This window comes from Phoenix dactylifera, chromosome 4 (assembly GCF_051530095.1).
Source record: "Phoenix dactylifera cultivar Ajwa chromosome 4, Ajwa_hap1_PhDact_Kaust_v1.1, whole genome shotgun sequence".
Taxonomy (NCBI): Eukaryota; Viridiplantae; Streptophyta; class Magnoliopsida; order Arecales; family Arecaceae; genus Phoenix; species Phoenix dactylifera.
The window spans coordinates 26,823,122-26,844,614 of record NC_143193.1 but is presented as its reverse complement, the minus strand read 5'-3'; positions in this window follow the sequence as shown (position 1 = coordinate 26,844,614).

Sequence of the window (21,493 nt, the reverse complement as noted above, 5' to 3'; positions counted from 1 at the left end):
CCGGAGTGAACACACTCCAGTAGTAAGTTTTTATTTTTATTTTTATTAATTTTTCTTATTTTGATAATTTTTAGTTAATAATTTCGTAGTTATTAAATTCTGAAATTTGAAATTTGAAATTTGAAATTCAAATTAAGAAATCAAATCATAAAAAAATTTATTAAATCAAAAAAAAAATAAAAAAAAATTATTATTATTGCTAGTAATTGATAGGGTGCAATCCCCCAAGGTTATCATACCTCTATTGGGGCTCCTCACGGAGTAATCTCCAGAGCTTATTCAACGGGCATTCGGAGATTGACTGACGTATAAGGATTGTGTTTAGTTTACATTTATGTTATTGTTATATAAAAATTAAAAAAAAATAAAAAATAAAAAAAATAAAAAAATAGTAAATAAAAAAAATAATTTTGTTTGCTCATTTAATCAGTACAACCTAATGACATTGCATAAATTTTAAAAAAATTATTATTGATTATTTGCTGCATTTAGTATTAAGCATTTGTATAAAATAATTTAAGGGCAAAACCCATTAAAAAAATAAGGTCGGAAAGTCATTATCTGTCCTTAGCCCAAAAATCACCACTTTGCATACTTATCCTAAGCCAAATTAAATTAAAATCAATTAGACGTTGGCCTTAGAATTTTCGAGCTCAATTAGGCTCTTGGAAAGAAGCGGCTGAAAGCCACTCCAGTGAGGATTTAATAATTGGTGATGTCTAGGAAAGTTTTACAACAGTGAGAACTGTTACGGGTATTGTGGTATCGGTGTATCCCTTCTGGCACCACCACACACCTCGGAACTTTCTTGGTCACTGGTTACTGGATCGCTTAATTGGTAAGCTCAAGCTTAATCTGAAAGGGAGATTAGGAGCTGTCTAATCTAGAGAGAATTTCAGAAACTTTTTAACCTGATAAATCTCTGTGCAACTAGATTTAAAAAGCTACTAAACCTCACTTAATTCTAAGACTAATAGGGTCAAATTATTGTGTGGTGTTGATTGTGGTCATCTGTGTCTAGCCCTTCTCTTCTCTTAGGATTTCGTTCATTTTAGGAGTCAAGTCTAATTAAGTTGTGATAATGTATGCATGGTAGAAGGTCATTAAGGGATAAGTTAACCCCATTTGATCCTGAGATTGATAGAAGTTTTCATCACAACCTGCGAACTGTAAACCAACCGTCGATCTCTACAATGAGTGAACATATTAGAACCCTGAATGAATTGTTTGCACCCGCATCCGCTCGTCCCCCTACTTGCATAGTATTACCAATTAATAACGCAGCCCAATTCGAGATTCGGGCTGCAACAATAAACATGTTATCCAAGTTTCATGGGTTCGAGAGTGAACAACCCTACATTCATCTAAACAAATTTTTGACAATCTGTCAAACATTTAGAAATCAAAATTTAGATGAAGAGGATATTAAATTAAGGTTATTTCCCATGACTTTAGAGGATCGTGCTGCTGCATGGCTGTATTCCCTAGCTTCAAATTCCATCACATCATGGGAACAACTATCTAAGAAATTTATGGCTAAGTTCTATCCCATGGTAAAGACTGAAAAAATTAAGGATGCCATCAGAACTTTTAGAGGAAAATCTGAGGAGAAATTTTTCCAACTTTGGAAAAGATTCCATGATCTTTTGGTCAAGTGCCCGCACCATGGGCTTGATAAGGCTGATCTAGTACATTTCTTTTACAAAGGATTACCTCCAGCACATAGGAACATGATTGAATCCATGCATAAGGGTAGGTTCATGAACCAAACTCCTGATCAAGCCTATGAGTTCCTTGTGGACTTAGCTGAAAATGCTCAAAATTGGAGTAGCTACGGTCAAGAGGTAGATAGAGATGATTATGGGTCTAGAGAACCAAGTACCTACGAAATAAAAACAGACCCAGAACTCAAAAATGTCATGTCCAATCTAGTGAATGGGGTGAATAATCTAAGCAAAAAGTTGGATGCTTTTACGGTTTCCACTAACTCAAACTCAGAAAAAGAGTCAAATTCCATCATGAAAGTGGAACATGAGCCACAAGGCTTATGCATCTTGTGTAACAGTCCTGAGCATCTAGTGGAGTGCTGTCCTAATCTGCCCACCATAAAGGCCGAGCAAACAAATGCTCTAAATTCATATAGTGCCTTTAAGTAGCCCACTCCCAACTCATTCAGCCCTGTTTACCACCCTGATAATAGGTTCCACCCAAATTTTTCATACAAGCAGAACGAACCTATTCAGCATCAAGGTGGTCCACCAGGTTTTCAGATGAACTTTTCTAGGATAGGTCCATCACAAATGAACCAACCTCTGGTTCAATCTGTACCTACTTACAATACCCCTGCCCCACAACAATCTTCAACTTTAGAAACCATGATGGCTAATATGATGAAGCAGCAACAAGACTTCATCCAACAGCAACAACAGACCAACATGGCTCAAACACAAACTAACCAATTCCATGCGCAAGCGATTGCAAAACTTGAGGTTAGTCTGAGCCAAATAGCTAACTCTCTAGGGGATAGGAAGAGAGGTGAATTGCCAAGTCAGCCAGTACCTAACCCTAGTAGGCAACAGAATCAAGGGCCGAGAGGCCAGTTTCAGATTGATTCTAATGGAAACCCTAACCATAAAGTCCAGGCAATTACCACTTTATGGTCTGGCAAGCAAGTGAACAACAAGGTCCAACTTTCTGTACAAGGAAAAGAAGAAAAGCATGAACCGAATCCCAGTCAGAAAAAGGCACAAGAACATGGAACACAAGGAATAGAGGAGAAACCAATAGAGACATATACACCCAAGGCTCCCTTTCCTAGTAGACTACAAGACAAAGAAAAAATCTCAGTATGATGAAATCATGGAAGTCTTTAAAAATGTTCATGTTGCCCAGATAGACAACCCAGGAGGGGGGGTGAATTGGGTTTTAAAATAATTATTGCAATTAAAATATTTGTGGACACTAATTAATACTTTTTGCAAGTTGATTAATTAGATGCTATGTGCAGTGAGTGAGATGAAAGTAAAGACGTCAAGGCAATCACAAACAAAATGGTTCTATAGTGGTTCGGAGCTAACCCTTGCTCCTACGTCCACTCCCCAAGCCTCACTTGGGAATTCACTATAACCCCTCGGATTACAGCCGGTTGTTTTACAAGCTCACAACCCAACTTGTTGTTTTACGAGGTCACAACGAACTCGGTAGGTTTTTCCAGGCTCACCGACTAGAACCGCCCGATTATTTTTCCGGGATCACAATCAAACCCTTACACGTTGGTTTCAACCTAGGCTCACCAACAAACCTTTACACCCTTGATTCAATCCCCTGATTGAATCAAGTAAGGACCAAATGGTTTGAACAGAAACAAACAGAAGAATAGAGCTTCTAAAAAGCAGATATACAGCGATATAAATAATAGAAAAGTTAAGAGCCCTCAAACAGTTTATGATGATGTAGTGGAGGGCTTCTTGAACTCTGGGTCTCCTCTTGTATGTCTCGAAGACTTGAAAGCTGAAGGAGACTTCTTTAATGCTGGAAGAATTGTTTGAATGGAGTTGATGGCCCTCTTCCTTTTTTTTCGTTGAAATCCTTTCGCAGAGGAAGATTTTGAGTTTTCTTTGAAAGGAGTGTCACTTCTCTACCTTGCTACAGTCCTCTGTGGCTATTTAAGCCATTCCCCACGGAAACTAGCCGTTAGACACACTTTACTAGCCGTTCTGCACATTCTGCACATCCTGACAATGTTTTCGTTGGGATCGGAGTCGACTCGCGCGATCTGGAGTCGACTCGGCTGCAGCAGGAGTCGACTCATGCTTTTCTGGAGTCGGCTCGGCAACTGTTCCGGATTTGAATTAAAGTGCTCTTCTCGACTGGGAGTCGACTCCCCAGAGTCTGGAGCTGACCTGGCACTTTTGGAGTCGGCTCATCCCAAGGAATCCATGGATGCATTTTTCAAGTTTGCTCACTCGAGTCGACTCGTGAATTCTGGGAGTCGACTCGGCGCTCAGAGTCCGAACTCCCGAGCTTTTGTCTTTTGGCTCGTGTTGTCTTGGAGTCGACTCGGACTGTTCTGGAGTCGACTCGGCTCTCAGTATCCGAAAAGCAGTCTTCTGTCTTTTTGGGGTAGCGCTGCCTTGGAGTCGACTCGAACTGTCTTGGAGTCGACTCGAACTGTCTTGGAGTCGACTCGCCTCTCAGAGACAAAAATACTGTCTTCTGTCTTTTTGGGGTCGCGCTGTCTCGGAGTCGACTCGGCCTTTGCGGGAGTTGACTCAGCTCTCAGGGTCCAACATACCTTCTCTGTCTTTCTGTCTGTAACCCCCTGGAGTCGACTCATACTACTCTGGAGTCGACTCGGCTAGCATCGGAGTCGACTCGCGCTCTTCAGGAGTCGACTCGCTGACAGGTTTTGAGTTGTATCTTTCTGTTCGTCTGTCTGTTCTCAGTCGGAGTCGACTCGTAATGTCCCGGAGTCGACTCGAGCCTGTGCCAGTGCTTCTGATACGCTTGGAGTCGACTCGAAATATCCTGGAGTCGACTCGAGTCTCAGACTTTGGTTCACATTGACTTCTTAACTTATCCAAATTGTCTTGAACCAAATCTAGAAACACTTAGCCATAAATTTACAAGGATATCACTGAAACACTAGATTGAATTCATTAGTAAACATAAGATATACTCAAATACTTTGAGCTCATCAAAATCAAATAGGATTATAATCAATCACTCCACAATCTTTCCCTTTTTGATGATGACAAAACATTGAGTATATGTAAAGTGAATTGCTCAACAAATAAGGAGAATTATAGTAAAATTTGAAAATGAATTCAAGTGTCTAGTTAGTTTTAATTTATCCAGACTTGAAAGGTGTGAAACAATAAATTTCGACGTTAAGGCTCCCCCTTTCATTTGGAATTATATAAGCCTTCATATCACGCAATCAATTGTTTGGCTTATATATATTTAATGATTTTGCTTTCTTAAAAATTCAGATTCTCCCCCTCAACACATGCATTCAACTTTGTTTTGAATCTCAGAATTTTCTTTTAGTGCATTGAAGCTTTTGAACTTAAATTTTTGGTTTTTAGAGGAAAAATCTGTCAATTTGTTCTTAAGTATGATTCAACTAATCTCCGAATATCCCTTGAATAGATTCTGGAGATTACTCCATTAGGAGCCCCAACAGAGAGATAATGAGCCTCGAGGTATCGAATCCACTAAGAACAAATTATTGTGTGTTTTAAAAGTTTTCTTTTTATTGATTTTCATTAATTCTCTTTACATGTCTATTCAATATATTTCTCCCCCTTTTTGTCATCATAGCAAAAAGGAAGAAAGCACATTACACAAGCAACTTAGAGATTAATTTGCACATTTTTGAAGAAAATGGTCTACTCCTTGTATTGATGTATAAGTAAGTACACTTGTGATTACAAAGAGGAAAGCAATAAATACATGTCAAAATACAATAAGTAAGCTAGGGCTTCTTGGAGGAGGATGCGGCTCCCTTGGGCAATCTCGATTGTTCCATGAGTAGGGTGACCCCATCTGTGACGTGCCCTAACTGTGTGATGATCGCCGAAGTAGCCCTGCTGTGAATCGAGGAGAGCTCAGTCACACTCTCCTGGAGTGTGTCTAGCTTGGCGATCAATACGTTCGCCAGACGCTCGGCCCCCTAGCTCTGGGTGCCCATATCATGTCGGATGTCATCTCGCATCTTCCTTGTGTTGCTTGTGACATCGCTCATATTGGAGAACTGGGCTTGTATCAAGCTTCTGACATTGTAAATTTCTTCCCTCAAATGGGCCGTCATCTCGGTCACGGCTGATAGGGAAGGAACCAATGCAGAAGAGGGCGCAGTCGAGGGAGCAGTCGCTGGACCTCGGAGCTCCCTCAGCAGGTCGTCCCGAAGATCTCGTACAATCTCCTGCCACAACTCCCGGAGCTACTCAGGAGAAATCCGGACCTCCATCGGCTGAGTGGGTGGAGCTAAGGAGGAGGGTCCGGCTGAGGTGGATGGTGCTGATGTGGAGGGAAAGGTGGGATAGTCAGAATCTGGATCAGGACTGGGGGAGCGTCTAGTGGTAGGTGTGGAGGAGGATGGTTTCCTGACCCAGGTTCCCTCTACCTTATGAAAACCCATCCTATGTAGGGTTCCCTCACTCATGCGATCTGTCCATCGTAGTGCGCGAGAGGGTTCCCCCTCAAGACTGGGGATCCCGGACTCCCTAAAGATCAGGGTGTACATCATCCCATAAGGAAGGGTGAGCCTAGGTCTGTCTAGTGGCTCACAAAGGTACTTGTAGATCATCTTGGGGAAGTTAATAGGTGTGTCTTGGAGGATGTAGAACATAAGGGCTAGGTCCCTCTCAGATACAAAATCAAAGCGGCCGGTCTTAGGGAAAAGGGTCCTAGAGATAATACTCAGGAGGAGCCGCATTTCAACTGACAGTGAACTAGCGGACACCTCATCGATTGGGGACTGGGGTGGACTCCCTAGAATGGCCGTAAGGGCCTCAGTCCTATCCTCTGGGTGTGTAGGAAATACCCCAACTTGGGGAAGATGTAGGATTTGTGCTATGAAATCCTCAGAAATGAATAGAGGGACACCCGCTATGGTTCCCTGTATCCCCCCATTGCCCCTATGCACTGTTCCATAGAACTCCCTAACTAGACCTGGGTATGTGGGGAGATCTAATGAACAAAAGAACTCTAAACCTTGGCCCCTCAACCTATCTCCTATGGTGAAGCCCTCCCGGGAGAGATAGTCGAAGTTGACGTATCTCCCGGTGGAGACCGCCTTCCCGGCGCACGGTCGCGAGGGAACCGGCCTCGGCGGGGAACGAACCGGAGGTTGTGGCCTCACGGGATCGTTCCGAGCCTTGGACCGTCGCTCGGCACCGGTCGCGGGTTGGGGCCTCTTCCGGCTTGGGACAACCATTTTCCGAGGCATCCTTGACCTAGGGATGGGGTAAAAACCTAAGGGACGGAAGAAGGTCGACGGAAAAGCCCTAACGACGGTCGGAGATGATCTCGGAGACAGCTCTAGGGTTTGTGAACAGTGGAGGCGGTGAATAGAAGTGTTGATTAAACGCTTGGATTAGGGTTAAAAACCCGGATCCCGACCTCGAGTCGACTCCTGTAAGTCGCGAGTCGACTCGACCTCGAGTCGACTCCAAAATATGCACGAGTCGACTCCCCTTATGCTTCCATCGGCCTCGAGTCGACTCCCGTCAATGTGCGAGTCGACTCCCCTTATGATGCCATCGACCTCGAGTCGACTCCCGTCTATGTGCGAGTCGACTCCCCGTCATGAGCCGACTCTGAAACGTATCCGAGTCGACTCGAACTCTGGCACGCACCTAAAAATTATGCTATTTTCGTACCAAACAAGGGACACTCACTAAGTTATGATCTGATTTGATGATCATAGATGAGAAACTCTATTTTTAACACAATCTAATCATCAAAATCAATGAACTAGAAGAGAACATCACTAGGATGGATCAATCACTCCTAATCCTCTCCTAAACACACAAAATCTCTCTTCACTCAAGGGTTTTGTGAAGATATCAGCTAATTGATCATCAGTACAAACAAATTGAAGTGTCACATCACCATTCAGTACATGATCTCTTATGAAGTGATGTCTTATCTCAATATGTTTAGTTATTGAATGCTGAATTGAATTTTTAGTTAGATTAATGGCACTTGTATTATCACAATTAATGGAAATTTTATCTTGTTTAATGCCATAGTCTTCAAGTTGTTGTTTAATCCACATGATTTGAGCACAACAACTCCCGGCTGCCACATATTCAGCTTCAGCAGTAGATAATGCAACTGAGTTTTGTTTCTTGCTGAACCATGAGATTAAACTTTCTCCTAAAAATTGACATGACCCGCTGGTGCTTTTTCTATCAAGTTTACAACCAGCAAAGTCTGAATCTGTGTATCCTATTAAGTTCAAGCTAGATTCTTTAGAGTACCATAAACCTATATTTTTTGTTCCTATTAGGTATTTAAAGATTCTCTTGACAGCAATTAGATGAGATTCCTTAGGATTAGACTGATATCTAGCACACATGCATACACTAAACATGATATCAGGTCTACTTGCAGTGAGATACAATAAAGATCCTATCATACCTCTATACATCTTTTGATCTACAGATTTACCTGATTCATCTTGGTCTAATTTGCATGATGAGCTCATGGGTGTGCCGATTGACTTGTTTCCCTCCATATCAAACTTCTTAAGCATCTCCTTGATGTATTTAGCTTGATTGATGGAGATCCCTTCTTCAGATTGTTTGATTTGAAGCCCGAGGAAATAGTTCAGCTCTCCCATCATGCTCATTTCAAACTCACTCTGCACCAAGTCAGCAAATTCTTCGCAGAGGCGATTGTTAGTAGCACCGAAAATAATATCATCAACATAAATTTGTACTACTAACATGTCTTTGTTTTTCTTCTTTAAAAACAGTGTCGTATCTACATTTTTCCTAGAGAACTCATGATCTAGTAGAAATTTGCTAAGTCTTTCATACCATGCTCTAGGTGCTTGTTTCAAACCATAAAGTGCTTTGTTCAGTTTATACACATGATTAGGATATTGATGATTTTCAAAACTAAGAGGTTGTTCTACATACACCTCCTCATTAATATACCCATTTAAAAATGCACTTTTTACATCCATTTGAAATAATTTGAAATCCTTAGAGCATGCAAATGCTAATAATAATCTAATTGCCTCGAGTCTAGCTACAGGAGCAAAGGTTTCATCAAAATCTATACCTTCTTCTTGATTATACCCCTTTGCTACTAGTCTAGCCTTATTCCTTATTACAATTCCATTTTCATCAAGTTTATTTTTATATATCCATTTGGTACCTATAATTGAGTATTCAGAAGGTCGTTCAACTAGATTCCATACCTTGTTTCTAGTAAATTGGTTTAATTCTTCTTGCATTGCATTTATCCAATTTACATCTTTTTCAGCTTCTTCTATGTGTTTGGGCTCAAAATGTGAGACAAAAGCTAGATGATTATTTATGTTCCTAAGAGATGCTCTAGTCCTAACAGGTTGAGATGGATCATCTAAAATTAATTTCTTAGGATGCCCATGAGCATACCTCCAAGCCTTAGTCAGCCCATGATCCACAATAGCCTCTTGGCTTGATGATGCATTTCCAATTAATTTTTGTTCATTATCTTGTAATGTCATCTCATTAATCTTTTCTTCAAGAATTTCAGCATCATCATCAAAATTAACTTTCTTACTAGAAGAGATATCACTAGAATCATCAAAAACAACATGTATGGATTCTTCTATAACTAGGGTTCTTTTATTAAAGACTCTATATGCTTTACTAGTTGTAGAGTACCCCAAGAATATACCCTCATCAGATTTAGAGTCAAATTTTCCTAGATTATCTTTTCCATTATTATGAACAAAACACCTACATCCAAAGATATGAAAATAGTTTACTTTTGATTTTCTGTTTTTCCAAAGTTCATAAGGTGTTTTCTTTATAATGGGTCTCAATAAAACTCTATTTAATATATGACAAGAGATATTGATGGCTTCTCCCCAAAAGTACTTAGGGAGGTTACTTTCACATAACATGGTTCTAGCCATTTCCTCTAGAGTTCTATTTTTTCTTTCGACAACTCCATTTTGTTGTGGTGTCCTAGGTGCAGAAAAATTATGAGTTATCCCCTTTTTACTACAAAACTCATCAAATAAATGATTTTCAAATTCGGTTCCATGGTCACTTCTAATAGCTATGACTGAAGTATCTCTAGCATTTGTTACTTCCTTATGAAATTTCTTAAAAACTGAAAATGCTTGATCTTTATGAGCTAAGAACATGACCCAAGTGTATCTAGAATAATCATCTACAATAACTAGACCATATTTACTTCCACCTAGACTTGTGGTTCTAGTTGGTCCGAATAGATCCATGTGTAGTAGTTCTAGAAGTCTAGAGGTAGAGACATAATTTATGGATTTAAAGGAGTTCCTTGATTGTTTGCCATATTGACAAGCTTCACATATTTTATTCTTTTCAAACTTTAGTTTCGGCAAACCTATCACGGAATCTCTTTTAACTAGTTTTGATATTGTGTCCATGCTTGCATGACCTAACTTACGGTGCCATAACCAACTAGCATCATTATCCTTAGTTTCATTAACAACTAAACATGGGTTATGTTTGGCAAGATCCTCAAGGTCTACAACATATACATTCCTACGTCTTATTCCTTTAAAAACTAAACTATTGTCATTTGAGTTGGTTATGATGCATAGTGATGGTTTGAACAAAACATCAAAGCCTCTATCACATAATTGACTAATGCTAAGTAGATTATGCTTAAGACCATCAACATATCGAACATTATCAATAAAGGTTGAAGGGGTAATTTGTACTTTACCTATACCAATGATGTGACCTTAGTTATTGTCTCCAAAAGTCACAGCACCTCCCTTCTTAGCTTCAAGGGTGAAGAATTGATCCTTGTCATCCGTCATGTGTCTCGAGCAGCCACTATCCAAGTACCAACAATTTTTGTCGACCTTGGCTGCAAGACACTCCTACACAAGCAAATCATACAATTTTAGGTACCCAAGTTTTCTTGGGTCCTTCATGGTTTGTAATGATGGTTCCTTTTGAAACCCAAACCCTTTTAATTTTTCTTTTAGTTTTTTCTTTTCTATAATCACACACATTTGCTTTATGTCCTAAAGTTCCACAGCAAAAACATGTTATTTTCTTAGTTTTGCTTTCTCCTGCTTTAACAAAGAAATTACTAAGGAGTTTTTGTCTATTTTTAGGTTTATACCCTAAACCAGCTCTATTGAACACAGCTCGTTGACTATTAAGTATCATTTCTAATTTTTCTGAGCTATAAGTAAATTTTTCTACAAAAGGCTTGTACTTCTCAAGTTCTAGTGCCAACTTTTGTTTTTCTATTTTTAGTGCATCTAAGTCTTTTGTGAAATTGCCTCCAATAGTTTGTTTATCCTTTTTAAGTTCAGAAATTTCCTTGGCTAGTTTTTCGTTATCTTTACTCAAGGTATTAGTTTTTTTAATTAACATTTGGTTGCTTGTTTTAAGTTCTAAATTTTCTTTAGTGATAAAATCCTTATCCTTAACTAATTTATCGTATTTATGGAGGTGAGATTGATTGGTTAGTTTTAGCTCTTTATTCTTAAGGCTTATTGTCTTATATTCATCCATTAATTCATTAAACGCATCATATAACTCATCAAAGGTAAAATCTAAATGCGTTTCAGATGTTACCTCATTTTCGTTTGCCATAAAGCATAGATTGGCCTTTTCTTCTTGTTCCTCATCCGATGATGATGAAGATGTGTCGGAGTCCGATAGGGTGGAGACGAGGACCTTCTTCTTCTTGTACTTGCTGGCCTTCTTGAGCAAAGGACAGTCTGCTCTGAAGTGTCACGGTTTCTTACATTCGTAACATCCGATTCCCTCATTTTCCCTTTCCTTACCTTTATCCTTGTGATAGGAACTTGAGGGGCCTCTCCTTTGATGAAAGGTCTTCTTACGGTTGATGAATTTTCTGAACTTACGCACGAGAAGAGCCTCATCATCATCTCCCTCATTGTCTTCCTTTCACTCCTGCTGCTGCAAGATAAGTCTTTGTTAGTAGAAATAGATTTGAGGGCTATTACCTTTTTCTTATGGAAGGACTCTTCTTCGCTGTGTTGTTTTATTGTGAGCTCGTGCGTCATTAGGGATCCAAGAAGCTCCTCAAGTGGAAGCTTGTTCAAGTCCTTGGCTTCTTGGATTGCCGTCACCTTGGCTTTCCATGACCTTGGTAGACAGCGAAGAATCTTCCTGACAAGCTCACTGTTAGTATAATTTTCGCCAAGGCTTTTTAGGCCATTGACAATGTCAGTAAATCTAGTGAACATGTAAGTGATTGTTTCATTAGAATCCATCTTAAATAATTCATACTTATGAACTAATATATTTATTTTGGATTCTTTGACTTGATTCGTGCCCTCGTGGGTCACTTCAAGTCTATCCCAAATTTCTTTTGCAGAATTGCAAGTAGAAACTCTATTGAATTCATTTCTATCTAATGCACAGTAAAGCACATTCATTGCTTTGGCATTGAGTTGTGCCTTCCTAATGTCATTGTCATCCCAATCCTTTTCAAGTTTGGGTACAGTGACACCCTCTACATAAATGGATGGGATGTATGGTCCATTTAGTATAATGGTCCACATCTCATAGTCTTGGGCTTGGATAAATATTCTCATCCTAGCCTTCCAATATGAGTAGTCGGATCCATTGAAGAATGGGAGTCTTTGGGTGGACTGGCCCTCAATGTGGGAAGATCCAAATGGGGTTGTCATTTTGATCTTTTACTCTTTGGGTAAAAGAGTTCCGGCTTTGATACCACTTGTTGCCCAGATAGACAACCCAAGAGGGGGGGTGAATTGGGTTTTAAAATAATTATTGCAATTAAAATGTTTGTGGACACTAATTAATACTTTTTGCAAGTTGATTAATTAGATGCTATGTGCAGTGAGTGAGATGAAAGTAAAGACGTCAAGGCAATCACAAACACAATGGTTTTATAGTGGTTCGGAGCTAACCCTTGCTCCTACGTCCACTCCCCAAGCCTCACTTGGGAATTCACTATAACCCCTCGGATTACAGCCGGTTGTTTTACAAGCTCACAACCCAACTTGTTGTTTTACGAGGTCACAACGAACTCGGTCGGTTTTCCCAAGCTCACCGACTAGAACCGCCCGATTGTTTTTCCGGGATCACAATCAAACCCTTACACGTTGGTTTCAACCTAGGCTCACCAACAAATCTTTACACCCTTGATTCAATCCCCTGATTGAATCAAGTAAGGACCAAATGGTTTGAACAGAAACAAACAGAAGAATAGAGCTTCTAAAAAGCAGATATACAGCGATATACATAATAGAAAAGTTAAGAGCCCTCAAACAGTTTATGATGATGTAGTGGAGGGCTTCTTGAACTCTGGGTCTCCTCTTGTATGTCTCGAAGACTTGAAAGCTGAAGGAGATTTCTTTAATGCTGGAAGAATTGTTTGAATGGAGTTGATGGCCCTCTTCCTTCTTTTTCGTTGAAATCCTTTGGCAGAGGAAGATTTTGAGTTTTCTTTGAAAGGAGTGTCACTTCTCTACCTTGCTACAGTCCTCTGTGGCTATTTAAGCCATTTTTCATAGAAACTAGCCGTTAGACACACTTTACTAGCCGTTCTGCACATTCTGCACATCTTGACAATGTTTCCGTTGGGATCGGAGTCGACTCGCGCGATCTGGAGTCAACTCGACTGCAGCAGGAGTCGACTCATACTTTTCTGGAGTCGGCTCGGCAACTGTTCCGGATTTGAATTAAAGTGCTCTTCTCGACTGGGAGTCGACTCGACTTAACCCGGAGTTGACTCCCCAGAGTCTGGAGCTGACCTGGCACTTTTGGAGTCGGCTCATCCCAAGGAATCCATGGATGCATTTTTCAAGTTTGCTCACTCGAGTCGACTCGTGAAATCTGGGAGTCGACTCGGCGCTCAGAGTCCGAACTCCCGAGCTTCTGTCTTTTGGCTCGTGCTGTCTTGGAGTCGACTCGGACTGTTCTGGAGTCGACTCGGCTCTCAGTATCCGAAAAGCAGTCTTCTGTCTTTTTGGGGTAGCGCTGCCTTGGAGTCGACTCGAACTGTCTTGGAGTCGACTCGCCTCTCAGAGACAAAAATATTGTCTTCTGTCTTTTTGGGGTCGCGCTGTCTCGGAGTCGACTCGGCCTTTGCGGGAGTCGACTCGGCTCTCAGGGTCCAACATACCTTCTCTATCTTTCTGTCTGTAACCCCCTGGAGTCGACTCATACTACTCTGGAGTCGACTCGGCTAGCATCGGAGTCGACTCGCGCTCTTCAGGAGTCGACTCGCTGACAGGTTTTGAGTTGTATCTTTCTGTTCGTCTGTCTGTTCTCAGTCGGAGTCGACTTGTAATGTCCCAAAGTCGACTCGAGCCTGTGCCAGTGCTTCTGATACGCTTGGAGTCGACTCGAAATATCCTGGAGTTGACTCGAGTCTCAGACTTTGATTCACATTGACTTCTTAACTTATCCAAATTGTCTTGAACCAAATCTAGAGACACTTAGCCATAAATTTTTTACAAGGATATCACTGAAACACTAGATTGAATTCATTAGTAAACATAAGATATACTCAAATGCTTTGAGCTCATCAAAATCAAATAGGGTTATAATCAATCACTCCACAGTTCAAATAAATTTATCCTTTCTAGCATCAGACAGATCCCCTCCTATACAAAATTCTAAAAAGACCTAACCACGGTAAAAAGGAAAACCAGTATTCCTAGGCAAGTTGTTATGGCTGCACAAGCCTCATCTCTTATTCAACAACAGATTGCCCCAAAATACATGGACCCTGGTTGCCCCACTGTTGAAATTAAAATAGGAGAAACCATCATTTAGAGAGCTCTTCTAGATTTAGGAGCTAGTGTGAACCTGTTACCCTATTCTGTTTACACAGAGTTGGGTTTGGGGGAATTAAAACCCACAAACATCACTCTTTTGTTAGCAGATAGGACGGTAAAGTATCCCAAAGGAATTGTGGAGGATGTGATTGTAAAAGTTAATGAATTCTACTATCCTGTGGATTTTGTGGTCCTTGAAACTAAAACAGTAAAAAATTCAGAAAGTCACATCCCGGTGATCCTAGGTAGACCATTTTTGGCTACTTCAAATGCTGTGATTAGTTGCCGAAATGGAATAATGACTCTAGCCTTTGGTAACATGACTGTACAGCTCAATATTTTTCATAGTAGTAGTCAGTCAACTGAGATGGATGATTTGGAAGAAATTTACATGATTGAGAACATAATTAGCGGTTCTTTTGAAAAGTCAAGTTATTCTGACCCATTAGAAAGATGTTTGGCTAATTTTGGTCAAGATTGTGAGTCAAGTCAAGAGGTTAATGCATTATTAGATTTCATTCCTGTGATGGATACTAGCAGATGGGCCACCAAGTTTGAATTATAGCCTATTTCGGAATCTCATCTAGTGCCATCCAATGTCAAACCTCCACAACTAGAACTTAAAAAACTTTCCGAAAATTTGAAGTATGCATTTCTTGGAGAAAACAAGACCTTACCTGTTATAATTGTATCGAATCTGACTAAAGAATAGGAAGAGAAGCTGTTAAGTATCCTTCGGAAGAATCAGGAAGCTATCGGTTGGTCTATAGCTGATATTAAGGGGATTAGTCCTTCTGTGGTCCCACATAAAATCCATTTAGAAGAAGATGTAAAAATCTCTAGAGAACCACAAAGGCGACTTAATCCAATCATGAAGGACGTAGTTCGAGCTGAGGTCATCAAGCTTTTAGATGCAGGGATTATATATCCTATTTATGATAGTCAATGGATAAGCCCAGTTCAAGTCGTACCTAAAAAGTCTGGCATCACTGTGGTGAAAAATGATCACAATGAGTTAGTCCCTACTCGAGTTCAAACGGGATGGCGAGTATGCATCGACTATAGGAAGCTTAATGCCATGACTAGGAAAGACCATTTTTCTCTACCCTTCATCGATCAAATGCTAGAACGGCTAGCTGGCCACTCCCATTACTGCTTCCTTGATGGCTATTCTGGATATAACCAAGTCCCTACCGCACGTGAGGATCAAGAGAAAACCACATTCACCTGTCCTTATGGCACTTTTGCCTATCGTCGCATGCCTTTTGGGCTATGCAATGCACCGGCTACATTCCAACGGTGTATGATGAGTATTTTCTCCGACATGGTGGAGAAATTTTTAGAAGTTTTCATGGATGATTTTTCTGTATTTGGATCTAATTTTGATGAATGTCTGCACCACTTGACACTTGTTGTAGAACGCTGTAAAGAGAAAAACTTAGTTCTTAACTGGGAGAAGTGTCATTTCATGGTAGAATCAGGTATTGTTTTAGGACACATTGTCACAAAGAAAAATTGAGGTGGATAAGGCCAAAGTAGAATTAATTGCTAAATTGCCACCTCCTAAGACTATTAGGAAAATTCGATTATTTTTAGGGCATGCGGGTTTTTACCACCGCTTTATCAAGAATTTTAGCAAAATATCAAAACCCTTATGTGATTTGTTCGCCAAAGATACTGTTTTCAATTTTTCACCAACTTGTGTAACTACTTTCGAAAGACTGAAGTCTGAATTGACTTCAGCACCCATCATAAGGTATCCTGATTGGAGTCGTCCTTTTGAAATCATGTGTGATGCATCCGATTATGCCATAGGTGCTGTCTTAGGTCAGCGAGTAGAGAAGCTTCCCCATGTTATTCATTATGCGAGCAAAACTCTGAATGACGCCCAACTCAACTATTCCACCACTGAAAAAGAATTGTTGGAAGTTGTTTTTGCCCTAGATAAATTTCGTCCCTACCTGATAGGATCTAAGGTTCTTGTTTATTCCGATCATGCCGCCCTTAAGTACCTTCTCACAAAGGAGGATGCTAAGGCAAGGCTCATTCGTTGGATCCTATTGCTCCAGGAATTTGATCTCGAAATTCGAGATCAAAAGGGATCTGAAAATGTAGTAGCTGACTACTTGTCCAGACTGATTGTTGAGTCATCTGCAGAATCCTTACCTGTATCCGAAACTTTTTCGGATGAACAACTAATTATGATTTTCCATACCAATGTTCCATGGTATGCTGACATAGTCAACTACCTCGTTACTGAACAAATGCCCAGCTCTTGGACTAAACAGGAGCAATTTCGCTTCCTAGCTCGTGTGAAGTGGTATTTCTAGGATGAACCATACCTATTTAAATATTGCCCTGATCAGAATACGAACAAAGGAAAGTCATTTCCTTTTGTCATGACCACGCTTGTGGCGGTCATTTCAGTGGTAAAAAGATGGCTGCAAAGGTTTTGCAGTGCGGATTCTATTGGCCCACACTATTTCATGACTCACACGAGTATTGTAAAGCATGTGACCGATGTCAAAGACTAGGAAAAATTTCAAGAAAAAATGAGATGCCCCTGAACCCGATCTTAATTGTAGAAATCTTTGATGTTTGGGGTATTGATTTTATGGGTCCTTTTCCTATGTCATTTGGGCACCAGTACATACTCCTAGCTGTTGACTATGTATCTAAGTGGATTGAGGCTATCACGTGTAAGACCAATGATCACAAAGTAGTGATCAAGTTTCTTAAGGAGTCTGTCTTCGCTCGCTTTGGCACCCCTCGTGCTATCATTAGTGATGGGGGGAAACATTTTTGCAATAGAATTTTTAAAGCCCTTGCTAGAAAGTACAACATCACCCACAAGGTCGGTACACCATATCATCCACAAACGAGTGGACAAGTTGAGATTTCCAATAGAGAAATCAAGATCATCCTTAAAAAAACTGTCAACCCATCTTGAAAGGATTGGTCCCTTAGGTTAACAGATGTATTGTGGGCATATCGAACGGCCTACAAAACACCAATTGGAATGTCCCCATATAGGATTGTTTATGGCAAGGCTTGCTATTTACCTGTCGAGTTAGAACACAAGGCCTATTGGGCAATTAAACGCCTAAATTTCAATCTCGACAAGGCAGGAGAACATAGAAAGCTACAGCTCAATGAGCTTGAAGAAATTAGGAACAATGCTTACGAGTGTGTTAAGAAGTACAAGAATCGCATGAAAGTCATGCATGATAAAATGATTACTCGTAAAGGGTTTCACCAAGGATAAAAAGTTTTTTTATATGATTCTCGATTACATCTATTCCCTGGAAAACTTAAATCTCACTGGACTGGCCCATACACGGTAGAGAAAGTGCATCCGCATGGTGTGGTAGAAATATGCAATACTAAGGATGGTAGGTCATTTCAAGTCAATGGACATCGTTTAAAACCATACCTTGAGTATGTGAGTCCAGAAGTCGAGGAGACACTTCTGACCGACCCTGTCTATCATAAATGAAGTATAATTGTCTGGCTGAAGACATAAAACTTAGCGCTCTTGGGAGGCAACCCAACATGTAAATATTTTTGTGCTAAAAAAAAAGAGAAAAATACAGATTTGTCCCTATTGTCACTTTGCCCACCCATATCAGATTTGTAAATTTACTGCTTTAAATTTTCTTTAACATTGAGGACAATGTTAGATTTAGGTATGGGGGTGAGAATATTTTTGATTTTTTATGCCAAAAAAAAATAAAAATAAAATTAAAAAAAAAAGGAGTTCAAATTTTTAACTCAAACTCTAATCTTTTTGGCTGTACAAACTAGGAATTGCTTTGACAATAGCTTTGAGTTAAGGAATATGATAGCAGTTCTAGCTTGAGTTTTTGTCCCACCTATCTTCTGCTAACATGTTACAAGATGATTTAGCACCAACACGTAAGTACATGAATAGTGGGGTATGTATACTTGCAACTAATATGAATACTTTTAATCTTCGGGATAATTTAAAGTTATATGTGTGATGAACATCCTAAAAAAAAAAAGAAGAAAGATAAAATAAAATAAAAATAATGAGTTTATTTTAAGTCTTCTCACTGAGTAACCGGGCCTCTTGCCTGGCAAGCAGCGAGTGTTCGCGTAAAAAGGTGAGGATGATTGAGATTAAACTCTGAGTGACTAATTTGGCCTTGAAGCCTAGTTAACTTGAGTTATTAAGCCTGTTAGGGTGTCTCTACACCTAGTGCCCTGAGCCATCTCGATCGGGAGTCATTGGCCTAACACTCGCTACATGGGTCAGCTAGAAAGCTTAATAAGGCTAAATATTGCACAAGTCATTCTTCTTAGCATTCAGTCTGAAAATATATATATATATAAATAAATAAATCTGGGGTGTTCATTACCATTTAACTCTAGAAAGTCTTGAAAATTAGAGTGATCATGTTGGAAGTAAGTGAAAGCCACTCATTTATATGATACTATCTTGCACCTCACTACATTCTTGACTTGTTAGCAGATAGATGGGGAGTAATGGAACTTGAGTTAGAGTCTGCTTAAATATGATAGCAATAAGTCTTTATTGTCCTTGCAATTCTAAGTTCATACAGTAATACTTGTTCAAATTTTGAGTTAAAAATTGGAAATCCCTGACTGATGAAGTTTGTGGGTAACTTCACTGCAAACCCTCACGAGACAACACTCGTCCACTAGGGTAACCTAGGGGTTTAAAGGCTTGTTGCACGTGCTAAGTGCAATCGTGATTTCCTACGAAAATGGGTACATATCTTAGTTTTGTGTATTTAGTTTAAAAAAAAAAAAAAAAAAGGGAGTCATAAGTTAGACTACATCTTTTTGTGCCCTCATTTTATCGTTTGCTTGTTAATTGCTAGAGACTAGCAATAAGCTAGTTGGGGGGTGTGATGAGAGCACAAAAGTGCAATCGTCATACCATCTTAATTAGTATTATAGCTAATCATTAATAATAAATTAACTAATTAACGTTGTATTTTGTTTTAGTGCAAGTAATCCAAGAAACCAATTAACATTGGGTTTGAGCCCAATGCCCGGCAGCCCGAGCTCAAGTCAAGCCGTCCGTGAGGAGTTTTTCCAACACAACAGATCCCTTCATCCAGTCTCAGCCCAACTGTGATTCCAGCCCATTCCAAGCTTCACGCGATGAAGCCATCAACGCCCTCGTCCCAATCCTCTACGCCATCAACGCGATCGATCCGTTCGTCCGTGTCAGTCCCAGGCACCCGTTCGAACGCAGCCCAGCTTCTCCAAGTGATCCTGCGGCCAGCGTTGCAACCTCCCATCCGGTTGATAATACATGCACAAGAGTATGTCAGCTTGTCTGCGATGCTTTTAAAAATTACATACTTGCATATATTATTCGCATCTGTACAATATGAAAAGAATATGCATCTTGAAACAAGACAAACAAGCATATTAGAAAAAAAAGCACAGAGACATCCAAGACTAATTCACAATTTCCATCCAAATCTCAAATCAAAATGCCTTGGTTTATATGTGCTTTTTTAGAATTTACCAACCTATTGGATCATCTAAAATCAAACTAATATTGTAATGGTCCAAGTCTAGATTGTGTTGGATTGGAGTGTTCTGTTTCATTTTTCCTATCGAAATTTTTTATCTCATTACTATTTAATAAAACTCTTGCTGCTTAACCCATACACAGATGTTCATGCATCCATCCAAATCCATACATAGAGAATTACATGATTAAATCATGTCGTCAAGCTAAGCATCTTGATCATCCACATCAAAAAAGAAACATTCACCACACCCCACAGCCATTCTAAGCTCAACTAAGCTATTCTTCTTAATCATTCACACAAAAAAAAAACAATCACACTCCTCCGCTCAACCATTCTAAGCCCATAATCTTCTTTCCACTAAGAAACAGCTGCTACAAGGAATCTACAAAAGCCATCAATTGGACTTTGGTTTTTATCCCAAAGCCATCTATTTATCTAAGCTTGTGTTTGTCTCAAACTCTCAAGCACACTCAAAAGTTCTCCAACCCTCCCAATCTCAGGCTAGATCCAATCAGATCAAGTAATTCTTTATTTTGAGCGCTACTAACAATGGCAAAGGAGAGGCACTACTAAAAATACTCTTTTTGAAGCACGGTGCCATACTCTAATTAGGCAATAAACATGATTATGCATAACAACAAAAGATGATTCAAAAGTAACCATTTTATTACCGGCTTCCAAACATGACATGGAAACATTAGTTCCATGAGTGGTCATATTGGACCCTCAAGCTGCTTCTAAGCCCATGAAACCTCAAGCTGCTTCAAGGCCATCCAACAGATGATCCATAAAAAGGAGTGGAGAAAAGAGGGATAAAAACAAAGAAGCAAGGAGAGGCAAAAAAGATCTAAGTTGTTTAACTTAACTTGAGCTTGCCCACCGACTTCAAAATATGACTGAATTCAACCATCAGTGGCAACAACGCAATGACCAAAGTTGTGGTCCATTGCCACCAATGCCGTTGGATGGCGGTCGGCAATGGAGCCAAGCAACACTAAGCCTAGAAAGAGAGGGTCTTTGTTTGAAGGAGCCAAAGGCAAAGCAGCCATGGATGGAACAGCAGCTATCGATGAAAGAGATATAATCATATAACACACGGCTAGGGTTTTTACTACATGGTGGGAGAAGTCAGAAACCACTTTTCACCATGGGGGAAGGCTTTTCACTTGATCCTAAGCAGTCCCAAGTGGTACCGCTCTTGAATCGGGTGAATAAAGTAGTTCAACCTCAATTCGAGCATGAGACATGGAAAATCAAGCAATTCACCCTCGAATTGAGTGGACCTGGACCTAGCTGCCCTCCGTTACATATGAGTCAAGTGGTTTAGTTTGGTCACTCTATTTTCAAGACATTGGCATGACCTAATCCAAAAAAACCTCTGGATAGTGTCCATGAAAATCAACCATCTCAATTTTTGTGCACAATCCAGTTTTGCAACCCTACATGTCCA